General features: G+C 41.6%; 1 long non-coding RNA gene across 1 annotated transcript; it reads left to right on the top strand.

The window, feature by feature from the left end:
- Window positions 1–638: 638 nt before the first annotated feature.
- LOC134296573 (uncharacterized) lies at window positions 639–6,317 on the top strand. The gene is made up of 2 exons (XR_010003367.1): window positions 639–1,872; window positions 2,700–6,317. It is a non-coding gene; the product is annotated as an uncharacterized LOC134296573 (long non-coding RNA).
- The last annotated feature ends 17,402 nt before the right edge of the window (window positions 6,318–23,719 follow it).

Genomic DNA, 23,719 nt, shown 5'->3' with positions numbered 1-23,719 from the left:
TTTATATATCTATGGAAGGTCCAGGATGGGAGAAAGAACTTTTGTCTGCTGGAGGAAAGTGTGAATGTTGCAATTAATCATCTTGATTAGTATTTAATGGTTTTACAGATTCAATGTCTGGCTGATTCTTGCCTGGAGGAATCCTTTGTTGGGAGGTGTTAGCTGGCCCGGATTGTTTCATGTCTAGAATTCCCGTTTTCCCCTATTCTTTATTTACTTTCCTGATTTTAGAGTTTTTTTAATACTGGTTACCAGATTTTGTTCATTTTCATGGTTTCCTCCTTTCTGTTGAAATTGTCCACATGTCAGAAGCCATTGAAATCCACAAGCATGTGGACAATTTCAACAAAAAGGAGGAAATCATGAAAATGAACAAAATCCTGCTACCAGTATTTAAAAAAACTAAAATCAGGATAGTAAATAATAAAAAACAATACTGAGAAGACAGGGGAATTCAAGACAAGAAACAATCATGACCAGTTAACACCTCCCAACAAAGGATTCCCCCAGGCAGGAATCAGCCAGACCTTGAATTCTCCAGCCCAGGACCTTCCACAGATATATAAACCTCACTTGCCTAGTTTCGAATATACCTCACAACTTCTGAGGACGCCTGCCATAGATGTGGGCAAAATGTCAGGAGAGAATGATTCTGGAACATAGCCATACAGCCTGGAAAATGCACAGCAACCCTGTGCTGAAAGGGTCATACTACAAATAAATTTGCCCATGTGATTAAGTCCCTAGACCAGTGTTTCTCAAACCGTGCTCCTCCAGGTGTCTTGGACTTCAGATCCCAGAAATTCCAGCCAGTTTACCAGCTGTTAGGAATCGTGGGAGCTGAAGTCTAAAACATCTGGAGGAGCACGGTTTGAGAAACTCTGCCCTAGACTAATGCTCAAACTATTACACCATGCTCATTCTCATAATGGGAAACACAGTCCTTCAAATAGCCTGGACTCAGAACAGTATAGGGCTTCATCAGCAGTATTGTGAATGGCTGTCTTGAAGAAACATTGGGAGAATCTGGCCCATGAGATGCATTATGAGAAAATGGGTTTTGTGCCTATTAAATGTCTGTTGTATTATTATGATGCGGTATATATAAAACAATCCACATAAATATAATTGGCTACTTAAGAGAAGCAAGACTGGTTTATCAACATCCAAAAGTCACACCAGATTAAAACAGAAGTTATTTTGAGGACACAGCTCCAGTACAAATATATTGAGATGAACAAATTATATTATGCAAGGATTCACTTGCAAGACAGTTGAAGTTTGACTCAACAAGGAGAGCAAGGTAGTGTTTATTGTTCTATAATAAACATGTAGATCTCTAGAATTGAGTGTTTCAGAATCCTTCTGATTTCCAGGGGGTGGCGAGTAGGAATGCACTTTAAACCACAATTATATTTGAGATATGAACAAAGAAAACTTTTAAGATTTCTTCTCTATATGGTTCATGGATACAAACAGACCACAAGGCACAGATCTCTAAATGAAAGGCAAAGGGATTTTACCTGTACTCACAGACTTAGGGTGCATCTATGCTGTAGCATTAATGTAGTTTGACACGACTTTAACTGTCATAGTTCAATGCTATGGAATCCTGGTAGGTGTAGTTTTACAAGATCTTTAGTCTTTGCTGCCAGATAGCATTGGTGTCAAACCAAACTACAACTGCCAGGATTCCATAGCTATGTCAGTTAAACTTCATTATTCTACAGCAACTAGAGAATAAAGTATCCTGAACTGATCTCCAACAAGGAAGAACATACACTGAGGTGGAAGCTCATTGTGGGATTTACAATCTTGGACTGGATTTGTTATACACTACCGAGAAAAGAGGAGCCCCCATTGGCACAGCAGGTTAAACCACTGAGCTGCTAAACTTTTTTTTTATTTTTATTACATTACTATTAATTTGTTACAAAGAAAAGAAAAATCTTTACAATTCATATAATTAGGTCTTTTCCTTCCCCCAGTGTTCTACCCGTTGTTCTCCCCATTTCTTTATAGTCCAACCAGAATCTCATTTCTTCTGGTGGGGGTTGATTCCCATCTTCTCTCCTTAATGTTAGAATTTAGGAAGCGGAGTGAGCTCCCGTTGTCAACTCCAGCTTCTGCTAACCTAGCAGTTTGAAAATATGTAAATGTGAGTAGATCAACAGGTACAGCTTTGGCGGGAAGCTAACTGTGCTCTATGCAATCATGCCGGCCACATGACCTTGGAGGTGTCTATGGACAATGCCGGCTCTTCAGTTTAGAAATGCAGATGAGCACCAACCCCCAGAGTCGGATACAACTAGACTTAATATCAAGGAAAAACCTTTACCTTTACCTTACAGAGAAAAGTGAAAGTTGATCATAGTCTAACACATATCCTGGAAAATTAAGAAAGTTGATTTCAATGAGCATATGGAAAAATCCATGTTAGATGCCATTTTCAGAAGTTTGAGACCACTTTATCTGCCCTGGCTCAATGCTATGGAACAAACCGGCATTTGTAGCTTGGTGAGGCAACCAGCACTCCTTGGCAGAGAAAGCTAAATACCTTGTAGATTTACAACCCCTATAATTTCATAGCATTGAACCATTGCAGTTAATGAGATGTCAAGTTACACTAATTTTATAGTGTAGATGCTGCTCTTGTCCATGGTGGCTGTATTGCTGATATAGGCTCCTTCCCCTTCCAGACAGGTATTTGAGAATCTGGATTTCCTCTAGAAAAAAAAGGAAGTTGATAAGAGAAAGCTACTAAATATACAGAAGCATGCACAACTGGTCTACCTCAGAGAGCAATTGTCCCGTCATTTCCTTATGACAAGTGATTTCAGCTAACCACGAAAAAAGGGTTCGAGCCCGGCACGCTTCGCTACTTCCAGTGGGCCAGATTCAAGATACACACTGGGTTTGAAGGCAACAAACAGAAGTTTATTCAGTCTGGCACAACACTTCGGAATTGCAAAGTTTGAGAAAAGAAAATATAAAATAAATGCATATTTAATACATTTCTGTTCAGTTGTGTTTAATCGGAAGGGAGGTCAATTTCACTATAAGCAGAAAGAACAAATGCACAGTACAGTCAAGATGATTAAACCAAATTCTTTCTGAATTTTTGTGTGCAAGTCAAGGGAGAGTTAAGAAATCTGAAGCTGAAATCTGAAGCAGGTCATTAGAAGGATAGAGCAAAGTGTTTCACCCGTTCCTCTACATTCCAAATCCCCTTAAACACACACACAATATCAAATTTATGTGTGCTCATATCCACCGTCTGGTGTCAGGAATGTTTAGCTGCTGCTTTTAATCTCCTTTCCTTCAAGAGTCCTCATGGTCAAACCCAGTGGAATCAGAGGACAGACATCTGCCTTGATTTCCCTGGCTCTTGATGACTGAGCAAATACTAATAATCTCAGGAAAACTTAATGTGGACTTTTAAGGGACCTCTTGAATGGGCTGTAATTTAGAGAACAATCAGAATGACTTTCACTAAATGTTAGAGCTATTTTGTGGGCACAACCTGTTATTTCCTATGGCTTTCGCCTTATACTTTTAAATTAAATATATTGTGGTATATACTATAGTACAAAAGTACAGTTTTCATTGTGGGTTCTCAGCTGGACTCTCTAGTACCTACTATAACAAAGTATCTTTATTGTTTGTGAAGTAAATATAACAGTCCAAGCAAGGTTATATAATAAGTATTTTTTCATTGTATATAATGTTTATTTCAAACATAGTTATAGGCCCTATCTACATTGCCATATAATGCAGGTTGAACTGCATTATAATGGTCAGTGTAGACTCATTGTCCGTTCCTGGAAGGTGTAGGACACAAAGATAGGCTCACACAGCTGGTGGCTATGGAAACTTTATTGAATCCGCCTTGCCAAGATGACTGCAAAAGTTTCTACTGCCCCTCTTCCACTTTTCCCCTCAGTATATTGGGTTGTTGCCTCCCCCCCCCCACTTTCTTCCCCATCCACACCTCCCTTTCCTTTTGTCCTTTCCCACGTTTGAAGACCAGACCCTGTCATAAATCAGCCTTCCCCGCCAAATGGTCTCCTTCCTCTGTCCTCTTGTAGTGAGATGCGAAAAGAACAGCTTTGAGGATGCTGTTTTTTTTTGCATCCTGACACTCATATATTGCAGATTGAAGTGCATTGAACTAGATTATATGTGTCTTCACTGCCATATAATCCAGTTCAATGCAGTTAATCTGCTATCTGAAACTGAATTATATGAAAGTGTAAATGGGTCCTCTGATAGGTGACCTTATCATAGTTTTCCGGGTAGAATTTGTTCACAGAAAATTTGCTCTTGTTTTCCTCTGAGTCCCCATCGGCAAATGTGGAGAAGCAACTGTAGTTCTGTTATTATCCAGACCAATAACTTTACATGTTTGAAGTAGTGTCACTACATATCAAAACTATTTTATGTATAACACTAACATATTTCTATCTATATTATAACCCTTTATGCTTCTGTACTTGGGATATGGAGTCTCAATATTTATTTATTTATTTATTTATTTATTTATTTATTTACAGCATTTATATTCTGCCCTTCTCACCTCAAAAGGGACTCCGGGTGGATCACCGAACACATATATGGCAAACATTCAATTCCGTTATACAGACAACAGATAGAGGTATTTATAGGCATTTCCCTTCTTCGGTGTCCTGGAGATTATGCTTGATTCCAGCGACAGGGAGGTGCTGTCGCTCCATCCTCCATGTTGAAGAACCCATGATCGCAAACTTCCTCCTTTCTTTAATCACTGGCAATTTCTGATATTTCCTTTTAATGGTGTCGTAAAATACCTCCCCGCTGAAGCAGTACCTAATTTGTCTACTCAACGGCTGTTTTCAAACTTCTTAGGTGGGCAGTGAGCTGGGTTGAAAGTTGGGCACTCACCCCGACCCAGGCTTCAAACTGCCAATCTTTCAACTGGTAAGATTTATTGCAGGTAGTGATTAACTAGCTGTGCTAAAGCCCGGCCCTTTGGCTATAGCATGCAATCTGTTGTGGTTCAGCCAGATGAAGAAATGGGAATTAGGGTTTTAGGGCCTGGGAGAGTGCTAGATGGTTCTGTAGATGAGGAAAAGGAGGGGGTTTTAGCGCAAGATGCTGTCTCTGAGACAGAGGTTGAAAATGGAACGGTTTTGAAATCCAACAGGCAAGGGGAGGACCTTTCACCCACAAGGAGTTTAGCAACCCATGATAACATTAGCTCATCCGAGGGAGCAGCTGGCTTAGACAGAGATACCAGGCTGCTTCTGAGAAGGCAGAGATTCATATGCAGGAAATTGGAAAGAATTTGTGAGAAAGAGAGTCAGAAGCAGGCCCCTCAAGGTCAAAAAAAGTGTTCATGTTTTGCAGTCCTTAAATCAAAGAGAGCTCCATCGGGATTTTAGATCAAACAACGTCGCTATCCAAGTGAAGAGGTCCTGTTTCATTCCCAGTTCAGGCCTTAGTTCAAGACCCAAGATTCATGTCATGTTTTGATACTGGTTTTATGGACATACCTTTGGATTCAAACTAATTTTTTGCTCTTTGTTTTATGGATTTATTTTGGGATTCATGTTCATGTTTTAATCCTTGTTTCCTGGATTTACTCTCATGTTGGATTCTGGGGATAACTGGAGCCGGGCTGTGGCGCTGCTGGTTAGTAGCCTGCTGCAATAAATCACTACTGACCGAGAGGTCGTGAGTTCAAAGTCCCAGTCGGATTGAGTGCCCGATTGTTAAATAGCCCCAGCTCGTTGTTTACCTAAGCAACCCAAAAGACAGTTGCATCTGTCAAGTAGGAAAATTTAGGGACCACTTATGCGGAGAGCCTAATTTAACTAATTTACAACACCATAAAAATATCCAGCAGAGTGCATGCCGGATGAGGAAGTAATCCATCAAAAGGACTCATTGTCACAGTGGATGATGAAGCAGCAGCTCCTTCTGTGGCCGGAATCAAGCATACCCTCACAAAGCCAGAAGCTGGAAAGTTAAATAGCCTCTATGTCTATCTGTGTTGTTTGTCTAATCGCATTGAATGTTTGCCATATATATGTACATTGTAATCCACCTTGATTCCCCTTCGGGGTGAGAAGGGCGGAATATAAATACTGTAAATAAATAAATAAATAAATAATTGTGTCTCTGAAACAGCTTGGAGTTGTTTGGAATATTGTCTTTGGATTGTTTTCTATTACCAGTTTGGTCTGTCTTATTGACTGTGTGACTTGCTTCCTTTATTAATTTCTTATTGTGTTTTCCCTTTTTATATGTGTTTTTATTAATAAACCTTTTTACTATCATGTTTGGATTCTTAGTGGATGCTGTGAGCAAGGTGAACTCCTGCTGAGGTGCAACACAATCCTTATAGTCCAATGGTTCTCAACCTGGGGTACCCTATATTTTGATGATGGCTGCATATACACTACCTTATATTCCAGTATCTGATTCAGTTTATCTGCTTTTTTGAACTGGATTATATGAGTCTACACTGTCAGATAATCTGGAATATGTGGATCAGATAATCAGCCTATATGTGGGTCAGAAACATAAAATAGAATTGCACCAGAGAACCTATGCCCCTTCTACACTGCCATTTTTTTTATCATGTCAGAAGCGAATTGAGAACATACTGCAGGTCGCTTCTGGTGAGACAGAATTAGCTGTTTACAAAGATGTTGCCCAGGGGACACCCCCCATCCTGTGGGAGGCTTCTCTCATGTCCCCGCGTGGGAAGCTGGGGCTGACAGATGGGAGCTCACCCCATCTCGCAGATTCAAATCGCTTCAGGTCAGCAGTTCAGTGGGCACAAGGGTTTAACCCATTGTGCCACTGCAGCTGCTGCCATATAATTTGTTTCAAAGGAGATAATCTGGATTTTATATGGCAGTGTAGAAGGGTCCCCAGAGTTGCTCAGAAATATTTTGGGGAGAATTTCTTTTTTGACTCTGAATAAGTAAAACCGTGTATAAGAGGGTTGTGCAGTAAGTTACATTCCCTCACTGTGGTCATTGTGGAGCACTGATTCTTCAAAACAAGACCAGAGAAGAGAGAATGCAGAGTTCAAAAGGAAGCCCCTTCCGTGGTAAGTCTATCACTGAAGGTTTGCATCAGGAGGAAGGTTTCTCATCACATCCCATGCATTAATTGGTTTATATACTGCCAGGGTGTTGGTGTCTGGTTTATCTTGTGCCAGGATGTTTGCATTTAATCAGGAACAGTTTTGATAGTGTCCAGTATTAACTGATCTCATCATGCCCATTTCCATGATATCATATTCACAAGTTGGGCTCACTGTATGTGTCTTCTGCACTTGATCTCTCTCTGACCTCACTGCCTGCCCTCATTCCCTGCTCAAGACTTCACGTACTGTGTATATATTCCTGAAATTTGAATAGCATCTCCCGCACCTAAAGATGTGGGCTGTCATCCAGGAAAGTTTATGCAATAATAAAATAACGAGTTTCTATTGTTTTAACCCTGCAGTAGTAAATGCAATAGGCTGTAAAGTACAACTCCCTTATCCATGACATAGATGTCCACTATTTCACTTATGCTACAAAAATATTCAGATGTACTTCTGGGCACTTCTATGTCCTCCAAAGACATTCTATAATATGCTTCCATCCCAAGTATGGTCAAAATATAAGGTTCACTGTTATTCACGGTTTAAGGTATACACTGAAGGTCTTGGAGCCCATCCCCTGTATATACCAGAATTGTATTATATTTCAAAGGAAAGAATTGGCAAAACCGCCTCTGAGGATTCCTTGCCTAAGAAAATTCATAGGGTCACCATAGGTCAACTATTTACTTGCACTCACATATACAAATACACACACACCACAAGCATGGGTTGCAATGCAATAGGCACAGTTCAATTCATGGCAGTTTAAAGCTAATTGCAACAGGGTGTCTACTTTACACGTGGAGCAAAAGCACAATTCTGTCATTTGGTTTGCGGCAAAAGTGATTTAATAAACAGATATCAAACATAGATGTACAAATACTTTTAGATGCATTTACTTATATGAAATATTTCCCCATCTTTTAAGGTCTCTGAGTTTCACAATAAAATGAGTTTAAATAATTTCAAATTAGGACCAACAGCTAAAACAATATCAAACTTATTTATTTATCGTGTCAGAAGCGAATTGAGAATACAGTTATAATGCATACAAAAACCACAAACAAAGTCGAAAGCTTGGCATTGTACTTAATTTCCTTTGACCAGAAGCTGGCCACTTGGAGTGCTGCTGGTGTGGCTGTATTGTGCATACGGCAGGGCTCAGACTGCATTGTATAAGTGGTCTGTGGTTTGCTCTTCTCCACACTCGCATGTTGTGGACTCATCTCCACTTTGTAGCCCCATTCCTTAAGGTTAGCTCTGCATCTCATGGTGACAGAGCGCAGTCTGTTCAGCACCTTCCAAGTTGCTCAGTCTTCTGTGTGCCCAGGAGGGAGTTTCTCATCTGGTATCAGCCACTGATTGGGATTCCAGGTTTTTACCTGCCACTTTTGGACTTTTGCTTGCTGAGGTGTTCCTGCGAGTATCTCTGTAGATCTTCAGAAATTATTTCTTGATTTAAGGCATTAGCATGTTGACTGATATCCAAACAGAAATATCAAATATTAGTATACATTTTAAAAGTTAAAATTAAAACAACATAAAAATGCACGTAGGAATGAGGGCCAAAAGACTTCCACAAAAGCCATGACTATCCTAGCATTAGTCAATGTCAAAAACAATAGTCTTTCTATCATATACAATTTGTCCTTTGAAGATTAATTGTAAATACAAAAGAATAAAAGTGAGAAAGAAATTAAAAAGAAATGAATATATAATTTGTAGGCAATAGCAGCGTTATTGGAGCTCCCAGTAGTGCAGCATACCAAACCGCTGAGCTGCTGAACTTGCTGACTGAAAAGTCAGCGGTTCAAATGTGGGGAACGGGGTGAGCTCCCACTGTTAGCCCCAGCTTCTGCCAAACTAGCAGTTTGAAAACATGCAAATGTGAGTAGATCAATAAGTACCACTCCTGTGAGAAGGTAATGGCACTCCATGCAGTCATGCCGGCCACATTACCTTGGAGGTGTCTATGGACAACGCAAGCTCTTTGCCTTAGAAATGGAGATGAGCACAAACTCCCAGAGTCGGATACGACTGGACTTAATGTCAAGGGGAAACCTTTACCTTGTTTTAGGCAATAGTAAACCTCCTCTGGGCATTTCTCGTATTTAAAAAATACTTTGATATTCATGGACTTAACAAGAAACACACTATAGGACAGGTGGTGTCATCTTACTTTGGGGCGGAGGGGGAGGCTTCCAGCTCTATGACTTCATGATTCTGCAATGAGAAAATCATATACCAGGATTCCTTAGTTACAGAAACTGAGGACCTCATCACACTAGAGTTTGGATCCACTTTAAATCCACTTTAGGGAGGGACCTTTAAACAGCTCAGCCAGACAGGTCCTGGGCCTCAACAAACTACAAACCCCAGAATTCTGCAGGAGGCAGAAACCGGATTGAAAGTCAAGTTTATTTGATGCTAGGTGTTTTGTATAAAAGGCAAGCAAATAAATACATGAAAACCAGATTATTAAATACAATATAAAATACAGAATTAAAATCCTATATACATCATTAAAATGCTACATATATCAATGGCTAGATACTCCCATAAAATACTACATAAGATACTGCATGGACTGGCACTTTCATAACTAGGACCAGGTAAAACCGAGTAAATACAGCATTATTAAAACTTAAGCAGGGGAACCTTGGACATAAACAGTCATTATTAATTGGTTGACTGCAATATCAGAAATTAGTCTTGCCCGGATTTTCTGTGCTCCCAGGGCAAAAAGAGACACCTTGTAAGTAACCACAGGGTTAGTGTCAGTCAAGATATAAAAAATCTTTTCTGACACAGTATTGGTTTGAAGGAGATAAAGAATAGGTCCCAGGATTTTAGTTCTTGGCTCAGAAGACAGAGGGCAGGAAAACAAATAGTGAGGCAAATCCTCAATTTCTGGAGCCCCGCAAACACATAAACGAAGAGCTAGATGGGTGCCTGTGTATCTACCATCAATCACCACTGTGGACATGCTTTAAAAACGAAAGGCTGTGAAGGCTTGTCCAAGTTTTGGAAATGTGAGCCTACTCAGGTAGATAGCCGTATCATGGTCAAGTTTGTACAGTCTGAACCAGTGGGAAAATCTGAAGTTATTAATAGCCTGCCTATCCTGGTGAACACAATGATTAAAAATATATTCATGGAGCTTCTCCCTTGAGTTCAATCAGGGCTTATCAGACAGAGTGGGATTGAAAGTGGACCCATGCTCTGGTGTGATGAGGCAGTGAGAGTGGTGCTTTATCCTTTTTAACACAGAGATCCTTACCAAAGAGGGGTGCCGCAGAAGTCGATTCCGAAAGGCACATGCAGCTCTTTGTTTGGATCATAAGGTATGCCTTATGACACGGCAGGGATGGAAATCATGTGTCTCTCCAAATGTTGGACTGCATAACAGCATAATTAATGGCGAGGAATGCTGGAAATTGCGGCTCGGCACCATTTAGAAGGCACATGATTCCCACTCCTGTGATATAGGCTCAGTTCTGGGATCAATTCACAGAAAGCCACAATTGCATCTTTTAAGGTGAAAAATGTGGCAGTAATCATCATTCAACACCCCCAGAAAAAAAAACAATGAATATAAAAATGTCCATTTATTCAAACCTAGAGATATTTAAACTGATAATATAGAGAAATTCAGCTGAATGATTGGATTAGCATTTACTGCCTCAAGAGCTTTGGTTTTTTCACTCACCAAAGAATTGGGGGAGGAGACTGAGGATGGGCTTTGGGGTTTTGGCTCACAAAACGGTTGGGAGCCCCATGTAGCTCTTCATAGTTATTTGGAAGTAAGTTCCACTCCCACTGAACTCAATGGCCTTACCTCTGAACTGATCTGTATGGGATTTTATTATACAATCATATGAATGGAGAAACAGAACTAACAAAAAAGTTATGCCAGAAAAATGCTCTAAGTAAAGTTTGTTATAATCTGAATTCCAACAGCAGTTTGGAAATCAAATTCAAGCAGTTTGGAAATCAAATACAAAAGCCATACTATCTCAAGCCATGGGGCAGGCACTGAGTCACAAATAAACCAGGTCAGAGTGCAGCAACCTGTCATATGGAAAGAACTTTGCCCGATGACAAAATGCTACTTGCTCCCTCCCTTGGGTACATCGAAAGTCCAGTCATTAGGGCATTGCTAAATACGTCATGCTACAAGCATTTCAAAAGTTGCCACACATCTCAATTACAGATCCTGGGGAAGGCTGCTGTGGTGTCATTTGGCAGGAGCCCTGCACATGGTCAGGTTCACAAAAACTCAAAGGAATTCATAGGCATTTAGTAACATGAACAAGTAGGAACACTTAGATCTTTATGCCATTTCCTGTTACAATATCTGTCTCAATACTGGCTTAAGGCTTGTCCTCATATTATATTTATTTTTAACCAAATTAAATGGATTCTTCCAGATGGCTGTGAAACTTGGGCCATCCAGACGTTGTTGGAATACAGTCCCATTGGTCTCTGACAGCTGGCCAATGATGAGAAATGATGGGATGAGTCATTCGTCAACTCCAAAGAGTCACGCGTTCTCTTATCCTTCTTTACAATAATTTCAAATTTAGCAGCAATCTTGGCAGGTACTTTTCCCTGGCGTGATACCACATTGGCTTTGGGCTGTACATAATGACACAGCCACCTGTACACACCTGTCTTTTGCGGAAAGCTGCTAATCTCCCAAAAAGGTGCCAAATGGAGAGGAAAAACCCACACAACATTAGCCACATGGTTGTGTAACCGTTTGCAGACGTCAAATGTGTAGAATTGCATCACTGGAAAAGCAAATGGTTCTCACATTACTGCAGCTTCTGTCTGAATCAGTCTGTAATGATTTCTAGCACACACCAAGGAAGTTAGGTGGATGCTGATGAAATACCCCAAATCCATCATCTAGGTGTGTATGCAACATCCTTGGTTGCTTAAGGGTGAGCAAGATACTGGTATGTGCTACCTGAAATGTTTATGTGCTGTCTATTGAACACTGCTAGTATGGATTTGCCTTTTCTACAGACAATTGCAAAAGTATTGGGGTGAGTGTCGGATTCATTGAGAAGTATTCAATTATGGTAATACAGCCAGGAATGTGAACATGAATACTTCGAAGAAAAATAGTCATACACATGTAGTCAGAGGTAAAATGGAGTAAAAAAAGGCAAAGTTTTTATTAAAAATTAACAAAATGCACATGTAAAATGAAACAACCAGGTTAGATAAACCTTGCACAAGTAAACATTTTGAACCTTCTAGTGGTCTTTCAAGATTTCTTTCAAAAGTGCATTCAGATGTGACATTTTCATGCATTGGATTCCACTTTTCTTATGAATTCTGTTATACTTCTACGCTTTTTTCAAAACACGATGTGAGGCAGCTGATGATGTCCCCTTGTCTGCTTTCCCTTTTCTCTCCAAAACCTGACATACTCCAAACCTGTCCACATGGGTGGCTGAGATTATGACACGTTTCTTTTCAGATGGTTCAGTGTAGACACAAACTTTATTTCATACACAAAATTATGTAAAATAAAATTATCTTCAGGATATGTACATAAGGCTTATATGAGACAGAAATGAATGTCATGTTTAGACTCCCATCTCTTCTATATCCCAGTATTCCAAAATCCAACCCCCCACTCAAATCCAAAACATATCTAGGCCAAACATTTTGGATAAAGGATACTCAACAGGAAAAATTAACAGTTGCACACACTTTACTGTGCAAAAGTAAAGGTAAAGGTTTTCCCCTGACATTAAGTCCAGTTGTGTCCGACTTTGCAAGTGGTGCTCATCTCAATTTCTAAACTGAAGAACCGGCATTGTCCGTAGACACTTCCAAGGTCATGTGGCCAGCATGACAGTATGGAGCGCTGTTACCTTCCCGCCAGAGCGGTACCTATTGATCTACTCACACAAAGGCCTAAATCCAATGTCTACTAGCAACTAGCGTAATAACACTAAATCCTATATAACGTACACAGATGTTGACTTATCAAGTTCCCATTGATTCCGTGAATTACTCTAAGTAGGACAGGAGCCTTGTCCGTACAGGCACTAAAATCCGGCTTGAAGCTTGAGGTTGTCCACAAAACATCCCCCCATGCGAATTACAACTCACCAAAACCAATTTCAGCGATGAAATCCCTCCTATATGTTAGCACCTCACCTCATTGAGACGGGAAAGCATTGCTGACCATGTGATGACTCATGGGCCATGTAGTCCCGTTCCTAGCACTGTTGTGACAGATGAAGAGGAAAACTTAGGTTTCCCACCGTTTCAGCCAGAATTGGAGCCCTTGCACCTGCAGGAGATTTGCCTTCCAGAAGTCTGCCAAACAAGCCTTGAGCCGAAATCTCCCCCATTTTCTCGCCGTGATTATTATAAACAACAGAAAGGCGCTCAGGAGGCGTCTCGCAGGAGCGCTAGGATTGCTGCCAGGCATTCAGCTGATTAAGCCTGCTTCCCATGGCAAACTTTAGGGAGTCATGCATCTGGACACAGAGAATGGCTTTCGGTTCTGGTTCCCCAGAGAATTGTTCTTTGGTGGGAAAACGAGACCCTATTTAGGTGTTTTGCCCACGTAGGAATCTTGCGGAGTCAATTCGTCAGCTTCGGGAGTAGGTTGTGTGTGGACTACGCTACTCCCGCGTTCAAGTCCTTTGCTCCCGTTTCCAGCCTTGCCTTGCTTCCCAGGACCTTGCCTTGCTCCACGGACCTTGCCTTGCCTTCCGGACCTCGCCACGAATTTACCACGGATCCTGTTCTTGCTCCTCGTTTCTTGTTGCCTTGAATTAAGCCTAGTGTTCCAAGAATCAAGTTTACTTCCTAGCCTTGCTTAAGTTTCATGGACTATAGGACCTTGTCATCTCCCCTCACTTTGCTTGGCAAAGTGAGTGTTTCGGTTACTGGATTACAACTTTGGACCTTAATATTTCATATTGGACATTGTTTCTTTGGACTAATTTTGACCTTTCCTGGAAGGTCTACTTCTGGACTATTTTCTACACTTGTTTTTATTAACTTTATATATTTCCACAATAAAGATATTAGATAGATTCTGGCCTCTGTGTATGGTTATTGGTGCTCTGCAGCCTGGGTCCTGACAGTCCATCCCTTTAAGGACCTCTTCCCATGGTCCATGGGCCATGCTGTTATACCAGCAGTCACCAGAAAAAGGGAAGGTACTCAGGGTGCCTTGTGGCACTTCGCACGCCTCCCTACTTCCTCCATCACATGGTGGGGATGGGATAGGGCACATTGGCACCCTGTTCCTGTCTCCATCAGATCGGAGAAAGCGCATGGCAAGCGTATTGCCCCACCACCATTTCCCCTATCATATAGGCGAAAGGGGAGGAAAGTGTGGGTAGCTCCGTGTGGGTAGTTCCGTGAGCAGGGCCTGTCATGCATTATCTGATGGTGTTGTCGACCGCGCTTTAGGGGATCGGGCCCTTAAGGAGAGTCCCGATCCGGTCCTGAGAGAACGGACCTTGGCGGAGCCAATAGGAAAATATGAGCCGCAATACAACCTGAAGCCGAAATGAAGAAGGTCCGCCGAAGTTGAAGGAAAATTCCGCCAAGGAGTCTTTATTGAGCGATTCAGCTGAAAAGGACTCTAGTAGTGATCATTCAGTCTACTAGGGTACCACATAACCAAAATAAAGCCATATTTATACAAAGTTTCAGTCTGACAGCCCTTTGAATTTCCCGCCCCACTCCCCCGCCCATCTGATCGCTGGTAGGCTAGAAGGTTGAACGAGGCGGGCTTTCGTTTCCCGCCTTGCTCTGTTGGCCCAATAGGGAGCTGCTTTTTGTCCCCACTCGAGCCAATCAGGGAGGAGAAGGCGGGAGTTATTGAAACAATGAAGTGACTGAGCAGGAAAGATCGGATTAATTCCTGCCAGGCCGATTTCTAAAGGGATTAATGACAGCAATCAAGGATGTCCGAGTTTCTATCACGTATACAGATTTTAGATATGCCTTGGGGTGTCAGGGGTGGAAGTAGAGATGGGTGGTGATGGGCCATAATTGACAGGCTCTGCAGGGCGCCTTCCTGAGGTGTCCTGAATTTTCTTTTGGAGGAGACATGACAATGTTTGCCTTGGGGGCGAATCACCTTTAGGTCAATACTCCGAATTCGGCGACTCAAGCCCTATATTGTCCATGCAATCTGAATTTGATTGGGTTAAGCGGTGGCGGATTATCCTTTTGTTTTTGGGAAGGGAAGCCTGGGTCATAGGAACTGGGATGGGTTCTGGGGTTCAGGTTGAGTTCAAAATATTTCCTATTTGATTTCATGACTTGACAATTATATGAAATAAAATGAAAAATAAAATAAAGTTGGAATATAAACCCTGCTGGGAAAAATACATATTTTCCGGGGATCCCAAAGAGTACAAATACATATAGGCAGATAGATAGATTTCAAGGAAATAAGGGAGAATCCATAAAGGTGGGTTACATTGCATAAAGGGGAATCATGAATGATATAAACAATTGAAAACATTTGATAAGAACGAAGTTCATAACACCTGGAGAACCCAATATGGAAATTCATAAAAGTGGAGTTTTAGCAGCATGATTTTACAATTCATGAAGTTAGCCCAACGCTTAGAAATTTATACAACAGTGATTCATGAGAGTGTCCAGGTACATAGAATATGAAAATTCACGGATACATTGGGAAAAGAGTTCATCTGTGGTGGAAGGAATTCATAGAAATAGCATGGGGAAGGGGTACATGTGGGTTGCAGTCTTTGGAAATATAGGGTTTCATAAGTTCAGGGGTAGGTCTGGGAAGAGTGTTCTTCTCATTCATAAAATTATGAAGGTGTGAATGAAACGTGGAGGGCGCCCGTCCAGGCACCCTCCTGGCAGCTGTAGAGAGGGTGAAGGTCCTTGGAGAACTATGTCTCCCCAGTGGGAGAGCGATCCCCCATCCACAGTTCACAGAAAGGGACCAGTGATCTCTTAAAAACCATCCTGCGGGTCGCGGGGAGAGGAAAGTCCGGGATAAGGCTGGAAGAGAGCAGTCTGGCTTGAAAAGAGCAGTCGGTTCCGTTTGACAGTCAGCTGATGAGGTGCCGAGAACTGGAACGATTTTGGTTCTGCTGGTGGTCCTTGGGTCAGGAGCCTTAGGAAGGGTTAGAAGTAAAAGAGGAGCGTGCTAGGGGTAATTTTGATAAAGATATGAGCCAATTTGTATCGTCCGCCGTATTAACCTATGGCGGGGAAGCCTCTCGAGGATTCGAACCGGCAACCTTCAGGTCAGCAACCCAAACTTCAGGTCAGCACAAGGGTTTAACCCACTGCGTTACTGAGGCTCCTTCAAGATCTTGCTGGTCTATCTACATTTGAAGATGTGTTTTTGCAATTGTCAATTCTGATGGAACCTGTTTTTCTGAAGAACTGCCTATATCAACCCATGTTTTAATTTATGATGGTTTGATCTTTATTAATCGCATCACAAACTGTTTTTGCAATGTTTCTTTATTTCTTCTCCCCCCCCCCCCTTAAATGTATTGACGTTTTTACGATGAGCACTTTTGTTCTGTAGCATGAACTCATTTCACTCAGGCTAAAATAGGAGTGAGGATGTGTGACAGGAAATGTCATCAGCAACTGATCTTCTAGTTACTTCCTCATGTAACAAAGGACTCCAAGTAACGTGCCCACCCCATATGAAGATATTGGGTGTGAAGTGTGTGTGTGCTTTATGGTGCCCCAATCAACCCCATAGTAATTTCTTAGGGAAGGAATACTTAGAGATGGTTGTGCTCATTTCTTCCTTTGAAATACAGCCTACAGTATTTCAGGATAATCTTCCATCCATGTACAAACCAGGGATGACCCTGCTTAGCTTCCACAATCAGATAGGATCTGGAGCCTTCCTCAGAAAGCACACACACACTTCACACCCAATATCATCATATGGGGTGGGCACGTTACTTGGAGTCCTTTGTTACATGAGGAAGTGACTAGAAGATGACATTTCCTGTCACACATCCTCACTCCTATTTTAACCCGAGTGAAATGGGTTCATGCTACAGAACAAAAGTGCTCATCTTAAAAACGCCAATACATTTAAGGGGGAAAAAGAAATGAAGAAACATTGCAAAAACAGTTTGTGATGCAATTAATAAAGATCAAACCATCATAAATTAAAACATGGTTTGATATAGGCAGTTCTTCACAAAAACAGGTTCCATCAGAATTGACAATTGCAAAAACACATCTTCTAATGTAGATAGACCAGCAAGATCTTGAAGGAGCCTCAGTAACGCAGTGGGTTAAACCCTTGTGCCGGCTGGACTGCTGACCTGAAGTTTTGGTTGCTGACCTGAAGGTTGCCGGTTCGAATCCTCGAGACGGGGTGAGCTCCCATCTGTCAGCTCTAGCCTGCAAGGACATGAGAGAAGCCTCCCAGCAGGATGGTAACACATCCGGGCGTCCCCTGGGCAACGTCTCTGTAGACGGCCAATTCACTCACACCAGAAGCGACGTGCAGTATGTTTCCATGTCGCTTCTGACACAATAAAAAAAGTGAGATCTTCCGTTTACCAGATGCATATAACTGTATAGATTTAGGATTGGTGACAGGCAAATTATTTATTGATCAGTGGGTCTTGAGAGATTTAAAATCATCCTTCCACATTAGCAGTGTTTTACTTTTGTGAATTTGATTATTCATTGACTTGACCTAGAGATTTCTGGAGAGAACACCTGTCTAGGAATCTCTAGGTTCTCCAATGCAAGCCTCCAGTGGAAGTCATCCATAAGGTCATACTGAAAGACCTAGAAATTTCTAGAGAGGTATTCACTGAAGTTTTAAAAAAGGAATTTCTTTATTTGCAGTATTTTACTTTGCTTCCCTTTCCCGCAATGTCTGGAAGTACTGTATATTAGATCAGGAGCTGCATTTGCACTGCAGAATTATGGAAATTCAACACCACTTTAACTGTTATGGCTCAATGCAATGGAATTCTTGGATCTGTATTTTTGTGAACATTTACCCTTCTCCATGCCAGAAAAAACTACAAATCCCAAGATCCCATAGAATGGAACTATAGCAGTTAATGTAGTGTCAGAGTGCTGGAATTCTGCAGTGTATTTGGTCTAAACCAGTGGTTCTCAACTTGTGGGTCCCCAGTGGGCCTTCAACTCCGAGAAATCCTAACAGCTGGTAAACTGGCTGAGATTTCTTGGAATTGTAGGCCAAAACACCTGGGGACTCACAGGTTGAGAACCACTGGTCTAAGTCCAAATATAGGATGGGACAGTATAGGCTTCTGTAGTAGGTCTTTCCAGAGCACCTGGCTATTCCCTAGTTAATAATACAAAACATTTAACCCTGCTATCTGCAATGAAAAGAGTTTCTCATCGTGCTTTGTAATGCAGAAGTCTCATTTATCACTGTGGCCCCTTCTACACCTTGAAATCCAAAATATTTGCTTTGAACTAAATTATATGGCAGTGTAGACGCATATAATCCAGTTCAAAGCAGATAATGTGAATTATCTGATTTGATAATCTGGATTATAAGGCAGTGTAGAATGGGCCTGTGCTTCAAAGATAATGGTCCACAGAAAGGTCCACATCTGTTGATTGCTCTTTTTGGAGGACAGCACATCTTGATTCCAGCCAGTCTTTCAAAATCTTCCTTGAGCAGAGCATTAGCCAACTGGTGTCGTCCTGATTTCTGTCTGCCAGGCAACGGAAATGTCAGGAGAGTGCTTTTTTCTATCTCAAATGGGAAGTAAGCCTGTTGTTATTAATAGCATACTGGATGGCATGACCCGCAAGAGCCACAGATGAGGTTTGGATAGGATTTGCATACATCCAAAACCACAATAGAGATTATGATACTAATGTACCAACCGTCTAGTTCTGTAGTCAAGAGTTTCCAAAATGTTTAGAGGGTGGGCAAATAGCTACGATACCATCTCTTCCAGCAAAACTATAAATCAGTATTGAGGTGCCTTGGGGATGTCGGGTATCTGTTTCATTCATCTAACAACACAAAATCAGGCACACAAACACTTATACTACAATATATTTGTACTTTAAAAGATTGCAGGGATCTTTGGCCTAAATCAAGAGAGGTAACATGTGATCTTCCAGTTGCTGTTGTTCTTCAACTCCCTTGTTTCCTCATCATAGGATTTTCATGCATTCCAGCAACATATGGAGAGCCACGTGTTGCTTGGTCCCAGCTTAAATCCAATTTTTGTCTTGTCTCTGGTTCCTTCTACACAGCCATTAAGGGATCTGGTTCACTCTGGAGTGCATGCACAGGTCCACTGGATCTCTTAATCTATATTCTGATTTGGATTGGCCCCTTCAAACCCAGGATTTTTTTCTTAACTAACAACAGGGACAAAGAACTTCCTCAAGGAAAGGTTGTAGAAGCCAGTGCCTCCATTGCCAGGAGAGGAGGCTGCTTTTTGAAATCAGTTTGCTCTAGTTTCTAACCTGTTTATATTTGCCCTTCCAATTTAGCACCAAGATCCTTCCTGTGGCGTAATTGACTACCATATCACATTGAGTAATTTCCCATTCGTAGAACACTTCAACCTGTTTTCAAGTATGGAGAAGCACTGAACTCATCATATGAATTAAGCTACTTCCAGCCATCACCTTCACGCATATCCCTCTGAGGTTGAAAAGAGGCAAAAGTGTCCTGAAAGGAGGGAACTACAGCAATAAATTTCATCACATTGAGAAATTTTCCCCTGGTAGGACACTTCAGCCTCTTTTCAAGCATGGAGAGACACTCATTGCATATTTCGGGGTTGAAAAAAAGGCAGAAATGTTCTGAAAGGAGGGAACTCTGAACACGGGCCAGCAATTGTATTCAGAGCTCCTACTTCTTATCACACTTTACTCCCATGTTTACAACTGAAAAACAGGTGAGGTGGGAGCCATCAAAAGTTTCCCATCCTGTTTCATTGCCCAGCTGTCAGCAATCTCTTGTATCTGATGGGGTTTGATGCAGAACCATAGGATCCCATGGAAAAATGGTTTTAACCTGGATCACTGCCTCTTGTATGGCGTTTGGGGCAGAACAATCCCATGGAAAGAAGTGGTTTTAAACTGGTGTCAGTCTCCTTTAGTGTAAGGGGTTTTGGGCAGGGCAAAGGATCTTTTGGTTTTTGGATATTGTTGTTTCTCCAGATTAAAAACAAAAAAGTAATACTGGCCTTGTGATGTATGTAAGATGAGTGTATTGCTGGTTCTTACGTTTCCACATGTGAGTGTGATGGGGAAGCAGAACATGAAACAGGACTGCTGACGATATAAGAGGGGCGATTCTCTACTCATAGGACCTCTTCACACGGGGCAAAAGAGCCTCATTTTGCCACTTTTAGCCAGGGCTTGGATGGAGTTTGCTGAGCACCATCAGATAATGCATGACAGGCCCTGCTCACGGAACTACCCACACGGAGCTACCCACACTTTCCTCCCCTTTCGCCTATATGATAGGGGAAATGGTGGTGGGGCAATACGCTTGCCATGCGCTTTCTCCGATCTGATGGAGACAGGAACAGGGTGCCAATGTGCCCTATCCCATCCCCACCATGTGATGGAGGAAGTAGGGAGGCGTGCGAAGTGCCACAAGGCACCCTGAGTACCTTCCCTTTTTCTGGTGACTGCTAGTATAACAGCACGGCCCATGGACCATGGGAAGAGGTCCTTAAAGGGATGGTCAGCAATGCTTTCCCGTCTCAATGAGGTGAGGTGCTAACATACAGGAGGGATTTCATCGCTGAAATTGGTTTTGGTGAGTTGTAATTCGCATGGGGGGATGTTTTGTGGACAACCTCGCTTCTGACACAATAAAAAAGTGAGATCTTCCGTTTACCAGATGCATATAACTGAATAGATTTAGGATCGGTGACAGGCAAATTATTTATTGGTCAGTGGGCCTTGAGAGATTGAAAATCATCCCTCCACATTAGCAGTTTTTTACTTTTGATTATTCATTGACTTGACCTAGAGATTTCTGGAGAGAACACCTGTCTAGGAATCTCTAGGTTCTCCAATGCAAGCCTCCAGTGGAAGTCATCCATAAGGCCATACTGAAAGACCTAGACATTTCTAGAGAGGTATTCACTGAAGTTTTAAAAAAGGAATTTCTTTATTTGCAGAATTTTACTTTGCTTCCCTTTCCCACAATGTCTGGAAGTACCGTACATTAGATCAGGAGCTGCATTTGCACTGCAGAAGTATGGAAATTCGACACCACTTTAACTGCTATGGCTCAATACAATGGAATTCTTGGATCTGTATTTTTGTGAACATTTACCCTTCTCTGTGCCAGAAGAAACTACAAACCCCAGGATCCCATAGAACGGAACTATAGCAGTTAATGTAGTATCAAAGTGCTGGAATTCTGCAGTGTAGATGTTCTAAACCAGTGGTTCTCAACTTGTGGGTCCCCAGGTTTTTGGCCTTCAACTCCCAGAAATCCTAACAGCCCTGGTTTGTACATGGATGGAAGAGTATCTTGAAATACTGTCAGGAGAGAATGCTTCTGGAACATGGCCATGGAACCTGGAAAATTCACAGCAACCCGCTGGTTCCAGCCATGAAAGCCTTCGACAACACATTGAATATACAATTTTCATCCTTGATGTAAAGTCTTAGTATTAAGTATCAGAAATACAGGCCTGGCCTGTAAATGGCTCAGATCCCTTCCCTTTCACTAGCCCTGACTCCATTTGATATGCCTGACAAAAGTGACACCTTATTGACATTCCCAATCCCATGGGTGAGGCTCTATTTGCATCTCCTTCTAAATTGTGAGAGAAGTTGCATCTTAAAGCGTGAGAACTCTGAGAAGGTGTTAGGAAGAATGCATTAACAATCTGTCTTCAGGCTAGGCTCAGCACAACCTACACATTCTGGTGGAGATGACTTGCCCATTACTTCTCATGGATAACGCAATTCAGCCACACTTAAAGGATGTCACATTCATATTACTACAAGTCTGCTGAGAAATGTCTCACAACTTGAGATTCAAGACGGAATATTTCCATTGCAATGAAGAGGAACAAGCAGAAAGACATAGGATCACCCTGGTGTTGTATAGATCTGTTATAGTTCCTGTTGCTAGAGATAGTCAACCACAATTAAAAAGCTTCATCATTATTCTGGGAGTCTCCTTTCCTCTGCAAATTGGAGCTAAAAATGGTGAAGCTAGGACATATAAAATATTCAGGCCCGGGCCAAAACATTTGCCTGTCTGATAAGAGCTTTCCCACCCTACTCTACACCCAGAAGCCAAATGGACTAGCTGCTGAATCTTACTTTAACACTAGTAATAATTGAACAATTGCAGGAGTCAGAATAGGCTAGTTTAAGGGGAGAGACTGATCAGAAGATGTGGCACATACAATTCTGTTCCCAACATTATTCTCTGTCCAGCAACTGCGGCTTGAAGCCACCAACTCCCTTTGACTAATAGTAGTGTCAGCTCTGGAAACGCTTTGTCATTTCATCATTGGGTTTTTTTCACTAGCTCTTTCAAGGAAAAGAATAGGAAAAGGGAAGTGACCCAATGTGGTGTAGTGTTTTGAGGACAGTACAGCTCTGAAGGCCAGGAATCAAATCTGCACTCAGTGACCTGGGGCAAGTCATACTCTCTCAGGGCCCTTCCACACAGCCCTATATCCCAGAATATCAAGGCAAAAATCCCACAATATCTGCTTTGAACAGGGTTATCGGAGTCCACCTCAGATAATGCCTCGGGGGAAGGTAAAGGCAACCCCCTTCTGGACAAATCTTACCAAAAGAATCCTATGATGGATTCATCATGAGTCAGAAACAACTAAAAGGTACTCAGCAACAATAAACAACAGCAACAACAAATTTAAGATGAAGAACACATGGAGCTGCAGATGTCATGGCGGCACACAACAACCATAACATGTAGTTAAATCCTCAGAAAACTGTTGCAGGTCACTGGAGACAAAGGTTGGATCTACATTGCCCTATATCCCAGGATCTGGTCCCAGATTATCTGCTTATCCCAGATTATCTGGCAGTGTAGATTCATATAATCCAGTACAAAGCAGATAATCTGGGATCAGATCCTGGGATATAGGGCAGCGCAAATCTAGCCCAAGATGTCCAGTCCAATATTCCTCATTGCCCAGCATATTAGTAGAACGTAAAAACATAGCTGTGATTGTCTGGAATATCAGTATACAAAGGAATCTTGTAAGGCCTCTTCTACACTGCTATATAAAATTCAGACAATCTGCTTTGAACTGGATTATATGGCAGTGTAGAAGGGGCCTTAGACTTTAGAGACCAACCAAAAGATGGTAGTACAGTAGAGTCTCACTTATCCAACACTCGCTTATCCAACATTCTGGATTATCCAATGCATTTTTGTAGTCAATGTTTTCAATACATCATGATATTTTGGTGCTAAATTCGTAAATACAGTAATTACTACATAGCATTAATGCGTATTGAACTACTTTTTCTATCAAATTTGTTGTTAAACATGATGTTTTAGTGCTTAATTTGTAAAATCATAACCTAATTTGATGTGTAATA

Source organism: Anolis carolinensis, chromosome 2 (assembly GCF_035594765.1).
Source record: "Anolis carolinensis isolate JA03-04 chromosome 2, rAnoCar3.1.pri, whole genome shotgun sequence".
Classification (NCBI taxonomy): Eukaryota; Metazoa; Chordata; class Lepidosauria; order Squamata; family Dactyloidae; genus Anolis; species Anolis carolinensis.
Note: the sequence above shows the minus strand (reverse complement) of the source record. Positions and strands in the feature narration are given on the sequence as shown.